Source organism: Manis javanica, chromosome 6, assembly GCF_040802235.1.
Source record: "Manis javanica isolate MJ-LG chromosome 6, MJ_LKY, whole genome shotgun sequence".
NCBI classification, from domain to species: domain Eukaryota; kingdom Metazoa; phylum Chordata; class Mammalia; order Pholidota; family Manidae; genus Manis; species Manis javanica.
The window spans coordinates 15535969-15561030 of NC_133161.1; the positions used below are offsets into that span (position 1 = coordinate 15535969).

The 25062-nt window shown below is 35.9% G+C and overlaps 1 protein-coding gene across 2 annotated transcripts in view; it reads left to right on the forward strand.

The window, feature by feature from the left end:
- The window catches only part of PTN (pleiotrophin), a 106691-nt gene that overhangs the window by 57525 nt on the left and 24104 nt on the right, over positions 1-25062 (forward strand). The gene's annotated exons all lie outside the window — the stretch shown is intronic.

Here is a 25062-nt window from a genome sequence, read left to right on the forward strand (position 1 = left end):
ATTCTAGTCCAATACATAGAAGATATGTTTTATATTCTAATTACCTGTTGTCATTTGAACTTTTCAAAAGTTGTTCCTTTTCTGTTTCTGAACTCCTCACTAATGCTCCAGCACTATTTAGCTGATTGTTGATTCCTGGAATGTATCACACTTCCTCAAATTTGCAGCCTTTGCCTGAATGTTCATCCTCCCCTTACCTGTTGAGACTAAACTCCTCTGAGCTTTCCTTAATGTCTCTGAGCATACTTAGGTAATTATTTATGCCCATAAAAAATATTACAACAGTTTTCTAATCTTTAATTCATAATTTTAACAGGAAATCGTGTTGGACTTGGTTCAATTCTTTTATGTCATCTGTTGAGATGACCCTATGATATTTCCCCATTACCCTAGTTTTCAGTTAACATGGTGAAATACATTGGCATTCACTTGTTAAAACAATCTTATGTCCTAGAATAAACACCACTAGTTCTGACTTGCTAGCTTGTATTTTATATGTGTGGGACTTGATTTACTAATATTTTAACAGAATTGTTATGTTTGTGTTCATTAGGATTACTGGTCTATAATTTCTTATAATGTACTTTTCAGGTTTTGGTATCAAGTCAAGTTCACTCATACTGAATTGTTTTCTACTTAATGTAAGTTAGAGAGCTTTTTAAAACCCCAGGTTATGATTATAGACTAGTCTCTTCTTCCTTTAGTTCAGTAAACGGGCAAGTCATGTCTTTGGAATTTTGTTATGTGCAAATCCATTTGTTATTGTCTTCTAGATTAATAGATATTTTCTAATTATGAAATGTACCTCCATTTTGTGAATTCTCCCTGTCTTGAAGTCTATATTGACTAATCATATTACAGCCACACCAGCTGTTTATGATGACCGATTTTGAATAAGTTGGCCTACATTTTCACTTTCAACTTTTAAGGAAAATATATCCAAAATGTATCTTTTATAGATACCATACAGTTCAGTATTGCCTGTTTATCTAGTTTGGCAATCTGTGATTTCTGATTAATATGTTTAGTCTTTTTGCATTTAATATACTTATTCATGCATGTGGGTTTAAATGTACTTTCCTGCTATTTCTTTTTGTCCCATCTGTTCTCTGTTCCTTTTTTCCTCCTTTCCCATTTATTTTATAGGTCAATCAAACCTTATTGTAAGTTTTGTACTTTAATTTGTTTGTACCTTTTAAGCTGTAACTCTGAATTATTTCTATGAGTGGCTGCTCTCGCAATTGCCATATGTATCTTTGACACATTTAAGTGAACACTGTTTAAAATGAACATTGCACCACTTCATGTAAACTGCGAAAATCCTTAAAACAATGTAATTCCATCTCTCCCTATTTTTATTTAATTGTCATACATTTACTTCTTTATGTTCTATAATCTCCATAATAATTTATTATACTTAAATAGTTATCTATTAAAAGTATTAATAACAAAAAGTTACTATTTTATATGTGCATATTGCCAATTTTTATGCCTTTCATTCCATTCTGCAGATCTGAATTTGTATTTATAAGATATATATGATATAATTATATATTACTTATTTTTAACATGTATAATACACATATAGCCATACACAGCATAATACAGCCATTGTCCCTTTGGTTTGAACAACTGCATTTACAATTTATTGTAAAGAAAGTTTGCTGGTATCAAATTTTTTCAGCTTCTTTTCCATGAGAATGTATTTGTTTGCTCTCAGTTTTGAAATATGTGAATTACAGTTTGTGATTTTTTTCTTCTGTTAGCTGTTGTCCTACTGTTGGCTTCCTTTGTTTAAGTTAGAAGTAATCATCCTTGTTCTAATCTATGTAATGCACCTCTCTCCTCAGTTGCATTTAAGGATTTTTGTTTTGTTTTCAACAGTTTGAATATGAAGTGCCTATGTGAGCCTTTCTTTATGTTTATCATGCTTGGGGTTTACTGAGCTTCTTAGTTCTGTAATTTGATATTTTAATCAAGTTTTAGAAGTTTCCAATTATTATTTCTCCAAATACTTTTGGTGCCACATTTCTTCTTTTCTCTACTTCTGAGACTCCTTAAGTAGAGTATGTCAAGATGTTAATACTGTCCTGCAGGACACTGAAGCTCTATTCATTTAAAAAAACAATTTATTCCTCAATTTTTTAGCTTAGATAATTTCTAATAATCTATTTTCAAGTTCAATGAATCTTTCTTCTGCTGTATCTAATATTTTATTAACCCATTCAGCAAACATTTCATGTGATTTTTCAGTTCTATAATATCCATTTGATCCTTTTTAACAATTTCCATTTTTCTGCTAAGATCCTCATTTATTATCATGGTGTTTCCATCTTCTCATGGAATCATAGGTATTTATTTTATCTAGTGTCCTTGTCAGCTAACCGCAACATTTTTGTCTTCTTGAAATCTGTTTCTGTGGTTTCTCTTGATTATGGCCTGCTTCATAGTTCTTTAATGTCTACTATTTTAAAGCTTTATTGAATTTAACTGACATATCATAAACTGCACATATTTAATCCAGCCATTTGATGACTTTTGATTTATACATATATACACTTTTGAAACTATCACCACAAGATAATAAGTATGTCCGTCACTTCCAAAAATTTCCTCGTCTCTTTGTAATCTGTCTCTCATGTTCCTCCCAATGCCCCCATATTCCATATCCAAGTAATCATTGACCTGTTTTTTGTTACTATATGATTTGCATGTTCTAGAAATTTGTATGACTAGAATTGTACAGTGTATGTTATTTTTTTAATAACTTTCTTCCTTCAGCACAATTATTTTGAAACTCCTACATAGTGTTGCATATATCAATTTTTTTTTTTTTTGCTTTGTGGGGTAACATTATATGGATATGCCACTATTTATTTATCTGTTTACCTGTTGTTGGACATTTTGGTGTTTCCAGTTTAGGCTGTTACAAAAAAGCATGCTGCTATGAATGTTTGTGTACAAGTGTTTGTGTGACCCTAGGTTTTCATTTCTCTTGGGAAAGATACCTTATTAGTAGAGTAGTTGGGTTGTATGATAGGTGTAAGTTTAAATTATTAAGAAACTACCAAAATATTTCCAATGTGGCCCCACCCAGCAGATCATGAGAGTTAAAAGTTAATTCCACATCAACACTTGGTATGATCAATCTTTAACTTTTAGTCCGTTGGGTGAATACGTAGTAGTATCACTGAGGGTTTGCTGATAATGCTGGACAGCTCTCCATGTTCTTATTTGCTATCTATGTGTCTTTGAAAAGTGTTCAGTTCCTTTTGCCCATGCTATCCATTGGATTTTTGTATTGTTATTGAGTGGTAAATATTCTTTATGGATTCTAGATAAAGATCCTTTGACAGATACATGTGTTACAAATATATAGTTATGTAACTCATATTTGTATACAGATCTGGTCTCCTGCAACATTACTGAATTTAGTCATTGATTCTGGTAGCTTTTTTGAGTAATTACATTGAACTGTAAATAGAATTCTCTTCCTTGCAGGCTCTTTGGTAATTCAAGGTATCAAATTGAGAAACCTGGTACAGCCTCTCAGATACAAACGATATTTACTGGTAAAGGTTTTCTGTGATTTCTCTGTGGCCAAAAGTAATAATCAGTTCCTTTTCTGGTCCTAATTTAAAGGTCTGCAATAGACCAATCAACAAATTAAGATTCTCTTAAAAATTTTCACTTCCTAAGTAGGCACTGTCATTAGGTATTTGACCTTTGTGACAAACGTAGAGAGTTTCTTATCTGAGTTGGTGCTCAGTGCTGCCCTGAGAAGCCTCTGCCTCACACACCCATACAATATTTATTCATTACCTCACCCCAAATACATGATAATGTGGGACAGTCCTCGTTTGCTTAGAGGTATATTAGTGAACATGAAAATATGCATGCAGTTTTGTCATTTATGTTTTTAACTGAGTTACTTTGTCTGAACAAATAAATCCATCAGTTATTAGAGATGCCATCTGAACTCAATAAGGCTGTAATGAGTTGTTAGAATTAGAGTATGAAAATGTGGTAATAATTTGATGGAAATGCCTTTTTATTTGAAGCTGAGATTTACACATTTTTTTCTTAATCAATTATGTGGTAGATTTTTGAATTTTGACTGTCAAACCAACTGAGCTTGGTAATTCTTGACTGTTTTAGGTAACATCTTATTTAATAAGTTTTCATCTCTGTTCATGAGAAGTTACCTATACTTTTACTTCTTCACTTTCCTGGTCTGGTGTTAACATGAAGGGTATGCTGGCACTTAAAATGAGTTAGTGAGTATTCTCCTGTTGTCTGGGAGAATTGGGTAAGGCTGGAATGAACTGCTCTTTGATGCTTTGTGGATATTACTTTTTTGTTTAACCTGAAGAGATTTTGTACTTCCTTTTTTTAAGTAACATGAAAATTGCAATAAATGTTTGCACATGTGTGTACCCATGAAATCACCACCCAGATCAAAGTAGAGAACATGTGGTTACTTACTGAACTAGGCAGAATGAATATTGGATTTTTGTTTTCAGTCAGCATGGGGTATTTATCCATGACTTGTTAATATATTATTGACTTTTGCTTTGAGGAACAAATTCAGTTTGCCAATAAAGATCTGTCTCTTTTGATTTTTAATGCCAAAATGGAGAAGTGTCCTTTTATCTACACAAAAGAGATTTTGGCAAGAATATTGGACACTCTTCTTTTATCATAAACATTATAGTAATGTTTATGATAGAAGACACAGCATTTTTATATCTTACATAAAAATATGGTTTATATTCTAATTGTCTTGGTCAACAGAATGAATTTGTTATCTTGTAGTGTTCATGAGATCAAATGTAATTCACATCTGTGTCTCCCTTATAACCTAGCCTATCACCTTATATATAGTAGGTGATCACTAAATACTCATTAATAATGATTATGATTTCAAAGCTCTGCCAGCTATGGCTCTAGCTTATCTATACCACATCTCCTTTTTGCACTACTGAACTATAGTAAATGAATTTGTGAATTAACTATTTACTTCAAATTGATTTCTTGATTTCTCACCTGAAACTTGGCTTATTCTCATTCCAGGTTTATTTTTCAAAATCAAACAATCTTAAAAGGTTGTAGTGTCACTCTCTTTCAAGAAGATATACACTCTTCTATCTTCACTGTCTTCCTCTGAGAACCACAGGAACTGCCATTGATGGAGCCCCTGGTATGATAGGTGCTGAAAAGATGCCAGGCATTTTATATCTGTTATCGCACTGTCTTCTTCAAACAAATTATAAACCCATGTAATAAAACTAAGTTTCCATAGAGGAAGCTACAGAGAATAAGAGATTGACTCCTTTTCCGAGATCACAGATACAGTAAGTGATGAAACTAATATGGAGGAAATCTTGCTGATTCCAAAACCTCAATATTAATGTTCTCTCAATGCCTTATGATTTTCTGTTCTATTATCCTCATAATCATAATTATACTTGTTTCAGAGCTTTAATAAGAGGATAAAATCATGTCAAACTCTATTGTAAAGTATGGAACAGTTGAAATATGCACTTATAAAATTCTTATTTTTTGCTACCACAACCAAGGCATTTTACACACTCAAAATATACTTCACATTTACATCACCAAACTTGAGACATCTGACCAATTCTGTTTTTTAAACAAACATTTTTGTATCATTGTCATGTCCCTTACTGTATAGACCTTGAAATTGGCTAGACCAGTGACTTCTGTTTTGACACATGAAACCCTATGAGGAAGCCAATATGGAAAGTAGTTAAAGAGGAGCTTCTCTAGGAGACACGGGGGCTTCCAGCACACCCGCTCAGGACTTCTTTAAGGCCTCGCAGCAGCCCTTGATGCCACTCTCTGGAAACGCCAGTGCTCTGAAACTCACAGCTTTAGCTCAACTTTGTTTTTCTAATGAAAACCAGAGGGAATTTTTTATGCATGTGTATGATGTTTTGAGTCTTAGAATTTTTCTTGACACCCAATTATAGTACTTTTGTAATAAGCAAACATTCCCAAATGAACTGAAGTACCTAAAACGTCCACAAACATAAACAAAAATAAAAACAAAGCCAAAGAGTAAAGGAGGTGCTGCACTAAAGGACGTCTGGATGAACTGCTGCGTACGGTGGTTGACCCCTTGGGGTTAACTCATGGTTTTAGCCACGTTTGTACCCGCAGTGGCCCTTTCCTCTCTCTAGGACCTTCCCTTGCTTCTCTTCTCCTGACTAGTTAATGACTGTTCTCTATCTTCCTCCCTCACAGCCCCCAGAATTCAGTCATTTCCTCTTTCTCCTTTTGAGGTCCATCCATTGCCGCTGTCCGCTGTATGCTTTATATTCTAATCACTTGTTGTCATTGAATATATTATAGCATCATCTCCCCATATTTGCTTATGTGGTTCTTCCTTCTGCTAGTTCCCTTCCTTCCCCCCTTCCCTTATTTAGAAGACTTTAACTTATTTTTGTCCCAAAAAACATGAAATATGTCCCCACTCTCTACCCCACTCAACCTTGCTAAGCACAAGTATCACTTGGGACTGTGGGCTCAGATAGCACTGTGTGTGTGTGATTTTTTTCGTAATATTTACCACAGTGTATCATCATACCCATTAATGTACATTCATTTATATACTCTCAGAGCTCTTTGAGGGGGAGGACTGAATCATATTCCTTTCTCATATTCCCTTCTCATATTCCCTTCTCATATTCCCATGCTCAGCATAGACCTGGTCCTTAGTAAGCTCTAAAAACTGGTGAATAGATGTCTAAGGAAAATGTCCTAAGATATCACACTTCTCCAGCAAGTACCACCATGCCATGAGAATATTTTAGCCTGCAATTTCCCTGTTTTTGAGGGACTGAGTTACACAATATTAAATGAATGACCTACTTTATTAATCTAATTGATGTGTGCATAGTTAAAATCAAAGATGGAACACTACTGAATTCATTTTTGTACTGTGAGTGGAGTGCACCTGAGTTATGCACACATATGTGCTTGGGACACATTCTTTTCAAGGCTTGGTGTTTAAATAAGGTAGCTTAATGAGGCCAAAGGGAAGGGCTGATTTAGCAACAGATTCCATTACGAATATTACAAACAGTTTCCTACACAGTGAGACTTTAGGAATCTAAGGCAGTGATCAGCCATTTGAGAGTTAATCAATGTGAGGATTTTATGACTTGAAGAATGAAAATAATGAAAAATGAGGTGTAAATAAGGAAAAATAAAAATTACTAAATCCCCCATAGGAACAAATATCTCTTAAACATAATATAGGACAGAAGAAATCAACACTAATAAGTACATTTATAAAGTGGAAAGACAACATGTGAATGGCATATTTATCTAAGTGACCTTTTGTCTTTGTAACCTTAGAGAACTCCCTCCAATAACACTGTACATTTCTTAAGCAAGGTGGAGAAAATTGACATAAATAAAAAGATAAGCTATTCCAAAATCAAGAAGCTCTTCAGCTATTGAAAAAAACATATGAATTAAAATGTGTTTTAGTTACTGTTGCAGATAATACCTAGTGCTCAGCATATCCCCTGGGATGTCTTTTTACATTCCTGTGGCTAAACATCCCCAGTCTTTGCATGTATCTCAGTGGCTCATACCTGCTGCTGTTCTTCAGAGGCCTGTCATCTTGGGAGAGAAGATAATTAGCAAATAAAAATAAAGATGTAATATATCCAACATCAATTTGAGGGAACACAGATGTGTGAAATTGGTGCTACTTTAGTATTGTGGTCAGTTTTCATACTGGATACCAGGCTGTTTTTTATTTTATTTGTTGTTCATTCATTTAACAAGTATATAAGTGATTTATGTGTCAAACACTGTTTTAAACCTTATACAGGAGCATGACAAAAAGGTAGTATTCTGTCCCTTAAAGTTTTGCAGATAACTGAAGGAAGATAATATACAAGTTTTTGGATACACACACACACACTATCATATACTCAGAGACACAATCACATGTGCAATACACTGAAAATTACATTATAATGTCGCAGGCTTTTGATAGAACTTCAGCATTAGAGGTTAAATGTCAGTCCTTCTAATAGGGCCTCAAAAGATGCCCAGCTTTTATGGCCAGTAGTTTCCCTAAAGTGAGAATCTACTGCCTGGCTGGGACGTGGAAGCCAGTCAGTTAACCTCAGGGGCCTGTGCTGACTTCTCTGTGTCTGTCTTTCAAGACAACTTTGTTATTCTCTGCTTGCTTTGTGCATCACAGTTATAATGTATGTTTTCATTTGTCTTTGTTTACTGGTAAGGAAATAAATCTGTACAAGAGTCAACTGCTAGTACTGGTAGTAAATTGAAGGGGCTTAAAAATGTGATGGTTCCTAAATATAATGGGCTGGAGGGCTCACACTATTTTTTTCCATTGTATATGGTACAGTTTATATCAATAATATGCCACTTGTACACTCAGGGTTGTGAATGACTGGAGACTATGAAGTGGATATGGCAGAGTGGGCTCCAAAGATAATAAAGACGACAGTGTTGCTTCTGCAAAGGCTTCATCGAAGGTGAAATCCTTGTGCTAAGCCTTGGAAGGTGATAAGGGTTCTCCGGGTGGAGAGGTGTGGAAAAGAACTTCCAATCTCATGAGGCATCTTGAGCAAAAGATCAGTTATTTGAAATAATGTTTCTGGGTTTGAGAATTCTAAGTACTTCTTTCTGGCTAAAGATGTATAGATTAGATAAAAAGGCAAGAAGACAGAGTGCAAGGGATTTCTGTGAGAAAGATTTTGAGATCTTCTAGACACCTTGGCTTTGTAGCATAATTAGAAGGAAATAAAAAAGGTAGCAGGAAGGTAAGTTACATCAGAGTAGCAATGACCTGGAGGGGGAGAATTATTACAGGAAAATTCCATCCAAAGTGCCAGTTTGTTGGCTTAGAAGTTAACGATGGAGAAGGGAGGAAAAACATGGCAGAGTGTATAGGCAAGGTGGACAGCTCCTCCCACACACACACCAAAGAAACAACTACAGCAAATACAACTAACCAGAGAACGACATGAAGACTGCAGAGCAGAACACCTACAGCTGGTGAAGAAGCTATCACACAGAGAAGGGTACAGTGGCAGAGTCAGGTGAATTGGGACCCCAGACCTGCCCCCATCCCAGCCCACAAGGGGGAGGAAGAAGTATGAGCAGGGAGGGGATGGACACTGAGGAACTCTGCACCCCTGACCTTGGTGATCTGCTCAAGGAACACAAGTCCACATTGCATTGGGCTTTGATGATTAATGGGGCTGGACACCAGGGACAGTTGGAACTCTTTGGGGGTCTGGGACTGCAGCTGCTTGTGGAGGACAGGCATGATTCTTTGGCCCTGGTGAGACCTGAAACAAAGGTGAAAGTTTAAAAGATTTAGCAGCAGCAGGAAGGGTGCTGAGGGTTAGACAGGGCTCCCTACACAGGAGAAAGAGCAGGTGTATGAAACTTCCACAGTCCTCCCTTAGTCCAACAGGTCAGGAAGTCGTGGGAGCCTCACATGTCTCATTCCCTTTGCCCCAAGGTGCTTCCCTGCACCGCTGCCCAAAGGCAGAGGGAGTCTTTCCCAGCTTTCTTGGCCCTATCTCAGCCCAACTGGGAGGTGCATATGGAAGTGAGCTCTAAGAGCTCCTTCCTCCTTGCAGGCAGCCCAGCCCGGCACCACTCACTCATGCACACAGTCTCTGCACAACTGTGCAGCCTTGTGCTCCAATGCTGCACACCCAAGTACCCCACCACCACAGGCCCCAACACCATTTTACTGTGTGTCCTGGCCGTGCCTCTGGCTGCCCACCCAAGAGCTTCATGACTGTGTCACTGACCCCATTAGCCCAGCAGCTCTACCATCTCTGCAGGTCAGGCAGAGCGTGGCTCTGTCCACAACAATCCCAGCAGAAGAGCTGCTGCTTAGTTCACAATAGACCAGGTAAGGCCAGATGCCATCCATGGCAGACTGAGATAGGATAGACCACTGCCAGCAGACAGTCAGAAAGTGGCCACCCTCATAGCCAATCAACAGCAACTGGGGCTCTACCTCAAAGGAGAACCAAGTGGAGCTTCTGCGCCCTACAGAATGCTTTCTTCATAAAGCCATTACTCTCTCAACCAGGAAGCACAGCAGATCCATCTAATACAAAAAAAAAAGAAACACAGAAACTCTGACAAAATGAGGAAGTAGAGGAATGTGTTCCAAACAAACTACAGGATAAGACACCAGAAAGAGGACTAAATGAAATTGAGATCACCAATATTCTTTATAAAGGTTTCAAAGTAACAGTCATAAATATGCTCACTGATCTTAGAAAGAGTACTAAAGATCTCAGGAAGGACTTCAACAAAGTGATAGAAGAGTTAAAAATGAGTCACTCAAAGCTGAAGAATATGGTAATTATAATGAAATATACAATAGAAGGAATGAATAACAGATTGCTCTAAGTAGAGGAGACAATGAGATGGAAATTAGAAAACAGAAAAGCAATGAAGCTGAGGAACAGAGAGAAAAAAGAATCCCTAGGAACAAGAGAACTCTAAGAAAGCTATGTGACAACTCCAAATGAAACAATATTCACATAAAAGATTGGTACTGGTTATGTAGAAGGAGAGGAGAATGAAAAAGAAATAGAAAGTCTCTTTGAGGAAATGATTGTTGAAAACTTCCCCAATCTGGGGAACAAAATAGACATACAAGTCCTGGAAGTGGAGAGAACCCCTAACAAAAGGAGCCCTAAGGAGAGAACACCAAGACATATAATAATTAAAATGACAAAGAATAAGGATAAGGAGAGAGTCTTGAAAGCAGCCAGAGAGAGAAAAAAGACTACTTTTAAGGGAAAACCCATCAGGCTATCAGCAGATTTCTTGGCAGAAACTTTACAGGCCAGAAGGGAGTGGAATGAAATATTTAATTTATTGAAACAGAAGGATCTTCAATCAGGAATTCTCTACCCAGGAAGATTATCATTCAAATTTGATGTAGAAATTAAACATTTCCCAGCTAAACAAAGTCTCAAGGAATTTATAACCACTAAACTGGCATTACAGGATATGTTAAAGATACTTCTGTAGATAGAAATGTTCTTAAGCCCAAATAGTTTTCAGCAGTGAAAATAAACCCACAGTAAAGGTAGTGGGCCAATTACTTACTAAGCAGGTATGAAATGAAAACAGAACAGAAGTAGTAAAATCAACTATACACAAAATCAGCCAAGGAATACACAAAAAATGCAGATTATGGCATCTAATACATAAAGTATGGAAAAAGAAGAAGAAAAAAGTACTTTTAGATTGTGTTTGAAACAGAGCAATCATCAACTTAATATAGACTGTTATATAGGTAGAAAGCTATCCATGACCCTTATAGTAACCACAAACCTAAAGTCTGTAATAGTTACACAAAACATTTCAAAAGAGAAGTTCAATAACAACATTAAAGAAAACCATCAAATAACAAGAGAACAATGTAAGAGGAAAAAAGGAACAGAGAAGAACTAGAAAAACAACCAGAAAACAATTAGTAAAATGGCAATAAGTATATACCTATCAGTAATTACCTTAAATGTAAATGGACTGAATGTACCAATCAAAAAACCCAGAGTGGAAGTATGGATAAATAAAGAAGACCCATCTATATGCTGCCTACAGGAGACTCATTTCAGAACCAAAGACACACACAGATTAAAAGTGACGGGATAGAAAAAGATACTTCATTTGAATAATAGGGAGAAAAAAGCAGGCTAGCAGTACTTATATCAGACAAAATTGATTTCAAAACAAAGAAACTAACATGAGACAAAGAAGGACATTACATAATGATAAAGGGGTCAGTGCAACAAGAGGATATAACCATTATAAATATCTATGCACCCAATTTAGGAGCACCTAAATATGTAAAATAAATACTAACAGAATAAAAGATGGAAATATACTGGAACTCATTCATTTTAGAAGACATTAACACACGAATCATATCAATAGATCAGCCAGACAGAAAATAAGCAAACAGAGGCAGTGAACAACACATTGGATCAGATGGACCTAATAGACATCTACAGAACATTCCATCCAAAAGCAGCAGGATACACATTCTTCTTAAATGTACATGATACATTCTTTAGAATAGATCACATATTAGACCACAAAAAGAGCTTCAAAAAATTAAAAAAGATTAAAATCATATTAAGCAACTTCTCAGACCACAATGGTATGAAACTACAAATGAATTACACAAAGAAAACAAAAAAGCCTACAAACACATGGAGGCTAAACAACATGCTTCTAAATAATCAATGGATCGGTGACCAAATTAAAACAGAAATAAAGCAATACATGGAGACAAATGAAACCAAAAATACAACAGTCCAAAATTTGTGGAACACTGCAAAAGTGGTTCTAAGAGGGAAGTACATAGCAACAACTGGCCTACCTCAAGAAACAAGAACAATACCAAATAAACAGTCTAAACTAGGAAAAGAAGGGCAAATGAAACCATAGTAGGAGGAGCATAATAAAGATCAGAGCAGAAATAAATAAAATAGAGAAGAATAATACAATAGAAAAAGTCAATGAAACCAAAATCTGGTTCTTTGAGAAAATAGACAAACTAGACAAACCCCTAGGCAAATTTATCAAGGAAAAAAGAGTACCCAAATAAAATCAGAAATGAAAAAGGAATAGGTACAACTGACACCACAGAAATACAAAAGAATTATTAGAGAATTCTATGAAAAATTATATGACAATAAACTGGACAACCAAGAAAAAATGGACAGATTCCTAGAAGAGTACAACCTTTTGTTGATTGATCCAGGGAAACAGAAAATCGGAATAGACCAATTGCCAGTAACAAAATTGAATTGGTAATTAAACAGTCCCAATAGGCTGAAGCCACAGGTCCAGGTGGCTTCACAGCTGAATTCTGCCACACATTTAAAAAAGAGCTGATATCCAACCAAACATTTAAAGAAGAGCTAATATCTATCCTTATTAAATTATTCCAGAAAGTAGAAGAGGATGAAATACTTCCAAACTCATTCTATGAGACCAGCATCACTCTAATACCAAAACCAGAAAAAGACACTAAAAAAAAAGTATATATATATATATATATAAATATCCCTGATGAATATAGATGTAAATATCTGCAACAAAATATTAGCAAATGGAATTCAAAAATACATCAAAAGGATCATCCACCAGAACCAAGTGGGATTTGTTCCAGGGATGCAAGAATGGTACCATACTTGTAAATCAATCAATGTGATACACCATACACCACATTAACAAAAAGAAGGAAAAGACCACATGATCATCTCAATAGATGCTGAAAAAGAATTTGACAAAATTCAACATCTATTTATGATAAAAACTCTCAATAAAGTGGGTATATTACTTCAATATAATAAAGCCCACATACAACAAACCCATAGCTAGCATCATACGCAGGGGTAAAAAGCTGAAAGCTTGTTCTCTAAGATCAGGAACAGGACAAAGATGTCCACTCTCTCTACTTTTATTCAACATAGTACTTGAGGTCCTAACCATGGCAATCAGACAACACAAAGAGATAAAAGGCATCTAAATTGGTAAGGAAGAAGTTAAATTTTCAATATTCACAGATCATATGATATATATAGAAAACCCTAAAGACTCTACCAAAAACTATTAGGATTAATAAATGGATTCAGCAAAATTGAAGAATATAAAATTAATACACAGAAATATGTTGCATTCCTATATACTAACAATGAACTAGCAGTAAAAGAAATCAGAAAAACAGTTCCATCTATGATTGCATCAAAAAGAATAAAATACTTACGAATAAACCTAACCAAGGATGTGAAAAACTTGTACTCTGAAGTACTATAATACAGTCATGAGGGAAACTAAAGAAACAAAAGTAAATGGAAATCTATTCCCTGTTCATGGATAAGAAAAATTAATATTATCAAAATGGCCATCCTGTCCAAAGCAATTTACAGATTAAATACAATCCCTATCAAAACACCAATGGAACTTTTAATTAAATTAGAGCAAATAATCCTAAAATTCATATGTAACACAAAAGACCCTGAATAGCCAATGCAATCTTGAGAACGAAGAATAAAGCTGGGGGTATTACACTACATGACTTCAAGTTACACTACAAAGCTACAGTAATCAAAGCAGTTTGGTACTGGCACAAGAACAGACCCATAGGTCAGTGGAATAGAACACAATAGAGAACCCAGATATGAACCCACACATATATGGTCAGTTAATATTGATAAAGGAGCTATGAATATACAATGGGGAAAAGACCATCTTTTCAATAACTGTTGTTGGAAAAACTGGACAGCTACATGCAAGAGAATGAAACTGGATTACTGTCTAAATACATACACAAAAGTAAACTCCAAATGGATTACAGACCTAAATGTAAGACATGAAACCATAAAACTTTTACAAGAAAATGTAGGCAAAAATCTCATAAACATAAGCCTGAGAATTTTTTCCTGGACACATCTCCTTCAGCAAGGGTAACAAAATCAGAAGTGAACAAGTGGGACTACATCAAACTAAAAACTTCTGTACAGCAAAGGACACCATCAGCAGAACAAAAAGGCATCCTACACTATGGGAGAATATATTTGTAAATGATTTATCTGATAAGAGGTTAACATCCAAAGTAGATAAAATACTCATAACCTGATTAAAAAATGGGTGGAGGACCTGTATAGACTTCTTTCCAAAGAAGAAATGCAGGTGGCCAACAGGCACATGAAAAGATGCTCCACATCACTAAGCATCAGGGAAATGCAAATCAAAACCACAATGGGATATCACCTCACACCAGTTAAAAAGTCCATTATCCAACAGACAAGAAATAACAAGTATTGGTGAGGAAATGAAGGAAAGGTTACACACCTACTGTTGGGAATGTAAATTGGTACAGCCACTGTGGAAAGCAGTATAGATGTTCCTCAAAAACACTAAGAACAGAAATACCATATGACCCAGTAATTCCATTTCTAGTAATTTACCTGAAGAAAATAAAATCCCTGATTCAAAGAGATATATGCACACCTATGTTTATTGCCATGTTATTTACAATAGCGAAGATGTGGAAGTAACCTAAGTGTCCATCAATAGATGAATGGATAAAGAAGATGTGGTACATATACACAATGGAATATTCTTCAGCTATAAAAACATAAAGAAATCCTGCCATTTGGGACTTAGTCCCAACATTAGTGGATTTAGAGGTTATGCTCAGTGAAATAAGCCAGGCAGAGAAAGACAAATACCATATGATTTTACTTAAGGAGGAGGAGAGGGAAGGAGATAAAAAGGCACAGAAGTTCTCAATTACATAGGTTAGTCATGGAGATGGGGGTATCATGGAGAATATAGCCGATAATTCTGTAACATCTTTCTATATTGATAGACAGTAATCACACTAGTGGGGGTGAGGATTTAATATGTGTAAATGTTGAACCACTGTGTTCTATGCTTGAAAGCAATAAAAGATTGTGTATCAACAATACTTCAATTTAAAAAATTCAAGTCTAAGAAAGAAGATGAAGGGACAAGGGGGCTGCAATATAAATTCAGAGAAGACACTGTGGTCTGCCAGGTACCAACTACTGTGTTGATAACTTTTCCTGCATAATCTGTACCTCAAAACAGTGGGACAGGCTTTACATCCATGTCTACAGCTAAGGAAAAATAAGTTTCAGAGAAATCAAATGTATTGCTGCATTACCTAGCCAGGCTTGGGGTTGTTAACTCAGGTCTGACTTACTCTAGAATCTTTACTTATTCCTCCAAATCAACTTGCAGCCAGAGAGATATAAAAAGGATTAAGAGGAAACTAGAAAATTCTGAGAGTCCATCTCTAGTTACTCTTGATTATAACAAATGGAAGCAGTAAAGGGACAGTACAACTAACCCAAGTCCGTCTTGAACTCATTCGACTCCAAAAAAATAATTGAATAAACATAGCTTTGCATCACATTCATATCACAATGGGAAATCAAATCCATTTCCAATAAATACATGTTTCAGTTGATTAATTCTTTTCCTTTCTCATTCCTGAAGGCTTTTGTGTATTTAGAGTTGAATTTGAAGTAGATAGCAATTTTCAAGAAACTTACTCTGATTAATAGAAGTCAGAGGTTGGAAAGGCTAGCTTTTAGTTATAATGGATTTCCTACTATAGTACCAAGTCAGAAAAATTGAGAAAAGAATACTCTAGAATATCATGTTTAAATTAAATAAACATTGTTCTTTTTCTTGGGAAAGAGAAATGGTTCTTGAAATTATGATTTGTTTGGTTTTTTTTTAATACAACATTAGATTCTAATACAGATTCTAAATCAGTGGATTTCAAGTTTGACTGGGTTGCTTACTAGTAAGGCAACAGGAGTGAGGAATTATTTGTTATTGGTCAAACCTTAAGTGGATCTGGAGATTGCGGTAGAGTGGAGAAAACAGGGTCTGTCAGGAGGAGTGGATGGCTACTTATTGAATCCCAGAATTATAACAGCTTAGAGGCAAAAATAAGAATGTCTCATCACTGAAGAGAAAAATAAGGAATGAAAGTGGTAATTGGAGCCCCTGATGCAAAATATTTATCAGTAAAAAAATATCATATTTCTCTGGCTCTTTCTCAGTTAAATGGAAGAAACCATCTGTAATCACCCGACCTAAATAGTTCTCTTCAAGTCACTCTTTAAAAAAAAATTTCAACTTTAATTATAGAATATTTCAAACATACAAAACTAGGCAGAATAATGTATCTAGCTTCAACAATGATCAACTCATAACCAAATTTGTTTCATCTATAACGTCACTCAAGTCACTTTTATCACATCTTTTTATTTTGTTCACAGAATTTACCACAGAAATAAGTGGCAATTATCTTATTTATGAATTTGCTTGTGTGTCTATTTGTTCACCTGTACTTTCCAACTTGCCCAGGAAATGCAACCATCCTAGGGTCGGTCAACAATCTTGTCCATTCTGTTCAACTCCTTGTCTCCATTGCCTAGAACAATTTGTGCTACAAAGAATGCAACTCTTACATAAAGATATTTGAAAAATTTAGTAAATGGCTACCTGTGATATTTCAAATAATAAGAGCAATGTAAGTTAATATTTATAAAGTATGTCTTTGCTTTATACTAATAATAATAATAAATTTAAGAATGAATACCTCCCTAATTGACACAAGCTGATCAGCTGATCAACTTCCCTTAAATGGAAATCACTTGTGATAAATAAGAGAAAATAGACATTTAATTCTATGACTAAAATCACCAGAAACATGATTCACAGTTAATGCTCCATAATAGAATTTCCAGCTGTAAGTAATTTTGTTTGCTTTACAGGGAACGGCAGAGAGCTTAAATCTTTGGTTTTAGTTGAATCCTTAAGTTAGTTCACAGTCAAGAAAGCGGAATGCAAAACAATTGTTCTTCTCTTGTATTTCATATTTTGTAGTTCTTTCCGAACATTGTGAATCATAATTGGCTATTTGTCAGTGTAAATTTTATTGGAGTGCAAGATGCGTACGAACAAGTGAAAATGTCTGTTTTATCACTTGTCACTGTTGTATCCTGAGAATATAGCTCAATGGTGGGTATAATAAGGTCGACGCTCCAAAAATCTTTAATGAAATTATGTGCTAATTTGGGGAGGAAGGTGGTGTCAGGATGTTTTCAGAATCTTCCAGAATCCTCATATAAAAACAGATGGGGAAAAACAAACAAACAAACAAACAAACAAACAAACAAACAGAAACAGATGGGGCAGTTGGTTCGATACAAAACTACAGCCTGTGCACAAGGCTTAAAGCAAGTGCAGGACAGACCCATTCCCACAAACCTCAAAATAAAATTAGGTGGGTGAAAACCACTGTCCCCCAAGATGCATGCAGTCGGTGTCTGAGCAGAAGAAGGCGGAGGGAAGCAACAGAGAGCATCTGAGACTTGACAGAGGGAAAATCTCAAAGCAGCCCACACTTACTCTCTCCAAATCATGGCGAGCCACTTGAGAGAGAAGCTGACCCAGCAAGATCCCGTTCCAGGACAGGAACCCGCAGTGAAGATAAACTGCTGGGTTAAATGGCTCAGGGGAGCAACAGTAGAAACAAAGAAAGTCCAGATAAAAGAAAGGGTAATAAAACACAACCAGGGAATCTCAGAGAGATGGCTGCCACTTCTGAACCATTATTTGGCAAGAGCAGAAGAAGGAATTTTGTAAAACTACAGTAGCTCTAAATATGAGCTAGAGAAATGTATTGAGGTCAGGTGTCCTATAGAAATGACTACTAAAGGAGAAAATGAAGAGAATAAGCAGCAGGATAATATCCCTAGAGGCAGTGAGAGAGGTCTGAACATGCTCGAGAAACAGGTACAAAACCCCAAGCCTGTAACGTACAATTTCAAAATGAATTAGAAAACAAAATAATGATGTGAGATGTCAAAGGTCATAAATCACCATTAGAAAGCTCAGGAACAAGGTGACAACTTGTGTAAGAATTAGAAATAAAAACATTTTAGAAGTGAAGACTATTAACTAGAAGGAATACAAGATTGAATAAACACACATAATGCTTCAAGATACATAGAAGATAAAAACAAGCAATATTTCATCTTCTTAAAAAAATGGAGATAAAAAGGATGTGAAATACAATTACAAATAGTGAAAATAGCCAAAGAAGAACTAATCCACAGATAATAGAAGATCCTGAAGAAAAAACCACAATGAACTGTAATATAATTAATAATAAAAATTCTAATTCCCATAAAAAGGAAAACAAAACATTTTAGGCTGCATATTACAAGACCACATCATTATCTGAGAATATGGACCCAAAATGAACAACACCAAGTCATTATGTTAGGAAAACTGTTGTACTTTAGAGAAAAAGATACTTTGTACATTTAGCGAAAATACTTCACATTAAGGAAAAGAAAATGAGATTATTAGACTTTTCAACCGTAACACTTTATGATGCAAGAAAATGAAACAATGTATTTTGATACTTAAGGAAAGAAGCTGTAAGCCAAGGATGCTACATCCAGTGAAAACTGACCCTCAAGGACAAAAGGGCTTAATAATCTGATACCAACATTCAAGAACTCAAGTAGTGGTGATTTCACAAGCTTTTCTGAAACTTCTAGAGAATTCTTTCAGACCAAAAAAAAAAAAATGCCTAGAAAGACATCAACATAAGGACTGGTGGTGAACATTAAATATGAGGTTGCTTTTATAGCTAAGATTAACCAGAATTTAAAGGGAGATGATATAGTATGTAATGGCTAAAATTTCTGATGTAGATATCAAGTAACCATAAAAAGGAGGGCAAATGGAGATCTCATATGCTAAAAATAATTTAAACTGCTTTAGGCTTCATAATTGCTGGTCATAGTATTAATATTGTTATTCTGAGACTATTGTTTATGGAATGTAGGGTAAATCAAATGAGTAATTTTATGATATTTAATTCTGTCATTCCCCACGTCCTTTCCTAGCTCTGCTCACAGACAAAGGCCTGGAAATAAAGACCAACTCTGTTATGTTGAGCATCTCTGGTCCCCAGATTTTGGTTTTGAAATTTTATTAAAACATTTGAAAAATATTAAAACAAACAAGGCTTCTTGAAGGAATGGTTGATTTCAGGTTTGGAGCAGAAAGTGTGCAATATAGATCTCAAATATTTTGGCACATCATATAGCAAAGACATTCTCAAAAAGATTACAAGGGTCATGTCAAAAGAATTCAGGAGCCAACTTAATGAAGTTTACACTGGCCAAAGATGGGACAATTAGAGCCTCAATACAGATACAAATGTGATGGCTTAAAATCCATCAAATATGAATAAATCCATGAGTTCATAATAATATGCAAAAGAAAAAACAGTCACACCCTAATGATGATAGGGGAAAAATTCATAACATTAAAAATTAGATTTGTAACAGGAAAGCATGAAGCTTTTTTTTCCTGGATTACAAAAGAATAGACGAGAGGAAACATCTCTTTATGAAATTATCTCATAATAAATGAAAGGGAAAGGATAGAATTAGAATATCACCATTTTGCAACCCCTGTGTCTTACCTGAGGCTGTTATAATAAAAACAACGTAGACTGTATAAACAATAGAAATTTATTTCTCACAGTTTTGGAAGCTGGACGTCCAAGATCAGCATGCTAGGATTATCACGTTCTGGTGAGAAATCCCTTCTGGGTTGCAGACCGCCAACTTGTGATTGTATCCTCACATGGCAGAGAGCAGAGAGGGAAAGCAGCTGCCACAAGACTTTCATGGGCACTGATCCCATTCTTGAGGGCTTCACACTCATGACCTCATCAGACCCTAATTACCTCCAGAAGGCCCACCTACTAATACCATCACATGAAGAGGGGTAGGGTTTCAATGTAGGACCTGGGGATGGGCACCAGTATTCAGTCCATAATATCCCATCAGTAATCACTGAGTAAAAATGGTTAACATCACAAAAGAGCAAAAACCAAATATTATATAGCCCCTAGTGAAAGAACACTGTCTTTTACAGTCTTGCCAAAGGAATAACACTTGAGTCTGATTAAGCCTCTGCATCTGGCTGCCAGTTTGCAGCTGAACGAAGAAATGTTGCATTGCATCGTGACTTTGCAGTCATCATAATCCAGAATGTAGGGTACTGCTGATTAAATTTCCTGGCTTGTCCAAAGTAAAAAAAAAAAAGAAAAAAGAAAAAGAAATGGATGGGGATATGCCTATATAATAAAGGCAATTTAAAAGATGTATCAGTTTTAAAAATTAGACATGTCTAGGGAAGCATGCTTAAATAAAATCCTCAAGAAATTCAAAGAAGTAATTACTCCGTAAGCCACTTTTGGAGGTGCGGGACTATACTTGGGTTGGGGAACGTGTAAAGCCTTTTGAAGGGACTGGAAAAATAATTTCTTATCAGATTTCACTGAACTATATAATTGTTTTGTGTGTGTTTCCATATCTTAAGTTTTATTTTACAATAAAAAGGTCAGAATTTTTACTATTTTCCTGGGGTTTAGGCAAGTAGATCATAGACTATCTGGAAAGGTCTAGTAATGTGCAGTATTTAAGAAAGAAGCAGTGCAATTCATTACTGATGACTCTGCTTCAGATTCTACTTGGTGTTTCCAGCCCAAATTCTTTAGTAAATTTCATATCCCATGGCATAGACAAAGGACTGAGACATCATTTTAGCATGAATATTAATTTTTCTGTTTGAGGTCATGTTTTGGTGGTATTTTTCACTAGCAGAAGTTTCTCTGAATGGCAACTATGTGCTAGGGCCCTGCCCCAGGTATTTAAAATAAAAGGAGGGAGGTGGAATGGTTTCTCCCATAAGGGGCATAAAATACAGTTTGCAAAGTGAGATTTTGGGTTGTTGTTTTTCTTTCTCTTCATACAAGAGAGAGCTTGTGCCTTTACCTGAGAAATTACCTTGACACACTCTCTAATTCTCAACATGGACTCCATGAACTCCAAAGAAAGAGTGGGGATGAAGGTCCTTGAGTTTATTTTAACCTTCCAGGAAGACTAAAGGCAGAATGAATTTGTGCCCCGATATGCACGTAGTTGCTATAATCAGTCCCACTTTGCAGATGTCAGAACAAAGGTTCAAATGGTTGTGATTTGTCCAAGGACATTCCAAAAAGTAGCTGGTGGAGCTGAAGTTTGACAGGTTTCAGCCTCCAAATCCCATGTTAGTCCTTCCCCACAGATCACTCAGGGAGCAATTCTAGTATCCAGGTCTTGTGTTTACACCAGATGTTAATCATCTTTAAAAATGCTAAAGAACAGGGAGCTCTCTTTTCCTTCTAATCAGCTACTTCCCTAGAGAAGAGATCAGAATTTAATCAGTTAACACTTTCCCTCTGAGCTGATTTCTTTAACTTTAATTTCATTCTTGAGCTTCAGGCTTATTAGAGACTGAGATACTCAACAACAGTTTCCAGACCCTGGTACCCACGTACAGTAGCCTTCAACTTCACTTTCTACCCTGTGAAGTTCCATCTGTCAGGACAAGTACAACGAAAGATGGCAGTGGGAAGGGGTGAGGGTAGTAAATTATTCAAAAGAACTGAGCCGATTTAGCAAGGCCTCTTCCACCACTTTATTTACCTCAATGTGAGAGTAAGTCATGATCCTGACCAATGTTCTGGCCTCTGCGCTCACCCAGCACACCGTTGGAGAGCAGGCAGCTTCAACTGCATACGGAGAGAGCTTGTGCCTTTACCTGAGGCCAACCACAAATGAACAATCAAATATGCAAATTCCACAAGCAAGAGACACTGTTATCTGCACTCTTACAAATACTCAAGTATTTTCTACAGCAGCAGGGCACCAGCCTGCCAATTAGCTGTTGTTTGGGCACACTTGAAGTTTTAGATAATTTAATCCTCCCTTTTCCAAATCCCCATACCCTCTTCTTTTAAATAATCTTCGTTCATTTTCTCTTCCCACAAAAATCTAAGCTATCAAAATACAGACTTAAGCAGAATGGGAGGCTAAACAGGAAGAAAGAGAGAAGAGGTTGAGAAGAAAGATATTCTCCAGCTCCACCCTGTTGGGGATGATGTGTTTTATGCAGATGACTCCCTGTGCTCACCGACCTGGGTACATTTTCCCTCACATCTAAAAGCTGAAATTCACCATTTATTCACTTCTGAAGATTCTGAATCATTCTGAACTGATATCAGAAGCAGATAGAGTGCATTTCCATTCTGCGAACTCTCCAATTCTCATCCAGTTTCGGTCTTTCCTTCCTTCCTCTTGGTTCACGCTGATGTTAAGATAACTTGTTTGATAGACCACTTTATGACTCAAAAATTTTTTATGGTCAGGAATTTCTAACTCACATGGGAGTTTCTTCCTTGAAATTAAGTGAATTTAACTTGATGAAGAGAAAGCTTTTAAAATAATTATAAAACTCGAATGTACATGTAAAACTAGAAATGCCAAGTTTACCATTAGCCAGTGATAGCACCTTTCTATTAATAACTGTGTGTGTGTGTGTGTGTGTGTGTGTGTGTGTGTGTGTGTGTGTGTGTGCATATGTGTTATTTAAGGAAGGAAGGGTTCTTTCTGTTTCTGCCAAGTGGCCATTTTTCCTTCTGTGGGTGCTGAGGTGCTCCTGCTGTATGTGTTACAAGGGTCTACAAGGGTCATTCCTTTGCTTGGTCAGAAAGTTCTTTCAAGAACTGTGTTTTCTCAATGGGGATTTCTGAATTCTCACAATGATCTAATTCACACTCTCGATAGTTGAGGTATTCGTAGGCACTTGTTAAATATGAAGGCAAATTCTAACTTGGAAAGAAATATATCACATTTTAAATGTTCTGAATTTAAAAGTTAACTTACCCTTTAGGAAAACTCAAAGGTAAAGTTTTTGCCTTCAAAATGATTAGTCGCTGAGAGTAGGTTCATGGACAGCCTTTGGAGAAAACAACCGAAGACCTCCACTTTGGTTCACTTTATACGTAATAACTTGAAATGATATTTAAATGTATGATTTCTTATAGACTGTGATGCACCAGGGCACTCCACTCCAGTAAATTTAGACAGGCATCTCTTATCTTTAATGCCCGATGGAAGGCACAAGAAAAGTCCCATAATCAATAGCAATTCTTCTGTGTGACCCTCAGTGAAGTATCGTTATAAAAATTTAGCATTAGGAAGAATGAAAAAGCAACCAGCATTAGATTTTAGAAAGTGATGAGGATGGTGACATTTGTCAAAATGACCTAATTAGGACTTAACAATTCAATTAAAAAACCAAATTACCAAAATATTAACTTTAATTGGTAAATGGAATATGTTTCATCCATACAGTGAACTCCAAAGTCATTAAGTAAAAGGAAAAAAAAGCATTAATAAAGGATAGCATTTTCCAGTGTCACAGAAAGGGAAACAAACTCACTGACAAGAATATCATTTCCTAGATATTTTTGAATAAAAAAGCAAGTGACAGAACAAAATGATCTCAACCCTTTGTATCTATGAGCAGTTTTATTGTTCACTCTCAAGAGAATGTAAAATCATCTAAACTAATTGCCAATTCTGGGAAAACATAACCTGAGGGCTAATGACCATAGGTCATTTTTATATGAAATATAAAACACATGCTAGATGGAGATAACTAACCACCAGGTGAGCTGCTGTAGTCATCGGGAAGTGGGTTGTCCTGGGGTTTGGGCTGAGACGTCTTCAAATTTGCTTTTGGCAAAATGACCCAATATAGATACTCGGCTGTCACAAGTAACTTCAAGTTGTAGAGGAGTCTTTCTAATGTTATTCTGGGATTTTGATTCATCTCAAGTGTGGAGAATTTCAAATTATGAGTGAGTATAAACTTTGTATTATATCCTAGAATTTAGAGGATTCTCATACACATATGAGTCTGTAAGCATGTTTGATATAAATCAGAAGTGCACTAGCTCTGCTTCTATTTCATACTTTGCTCTGAATGAATAATGGAGGAATGGTGATGATATAATCATGATCATGGGAGACAATAAAAAACAAGAGCTGTTGGTCTTTACTGATAAATCTAATGATAACAGCAAACACATACTTGCACAGATAATCCATTCATTTTGTCCAATTGAATTATCCATGTTTGTGTCTAGGAATTGGAAGGAGTTAGGAAGATGACTAGTTACTGATACTACCAAGTAGCACTTTCAGCAAGATTTACTTTAAGAGCCCCCTCAAACACATGCCATCCAAATTCTTCTGCTTCCATAATTCGTGAGTCATAGTTAGCAAATGGTTGTGTATGAAGTCTTCTCAGGAAACTGTTGTATCTTGGCAGTGAATACATGACTGATGGCAGAAGAGCACCTATTTTAGTGGCTATTGGAGAGAAAAAGATAGAATTCCACCCAAGATGACTTACATGAAGTTTCTTAAAGTCAAATACTCCAGAAATGGAGGATGGAGCCCTTCATCCAGGAGTTCAGTGAGCCTTCCTCTTTGACTTAGGTTGACACCACCTTCTGCTTCTGTTTATTCCTAG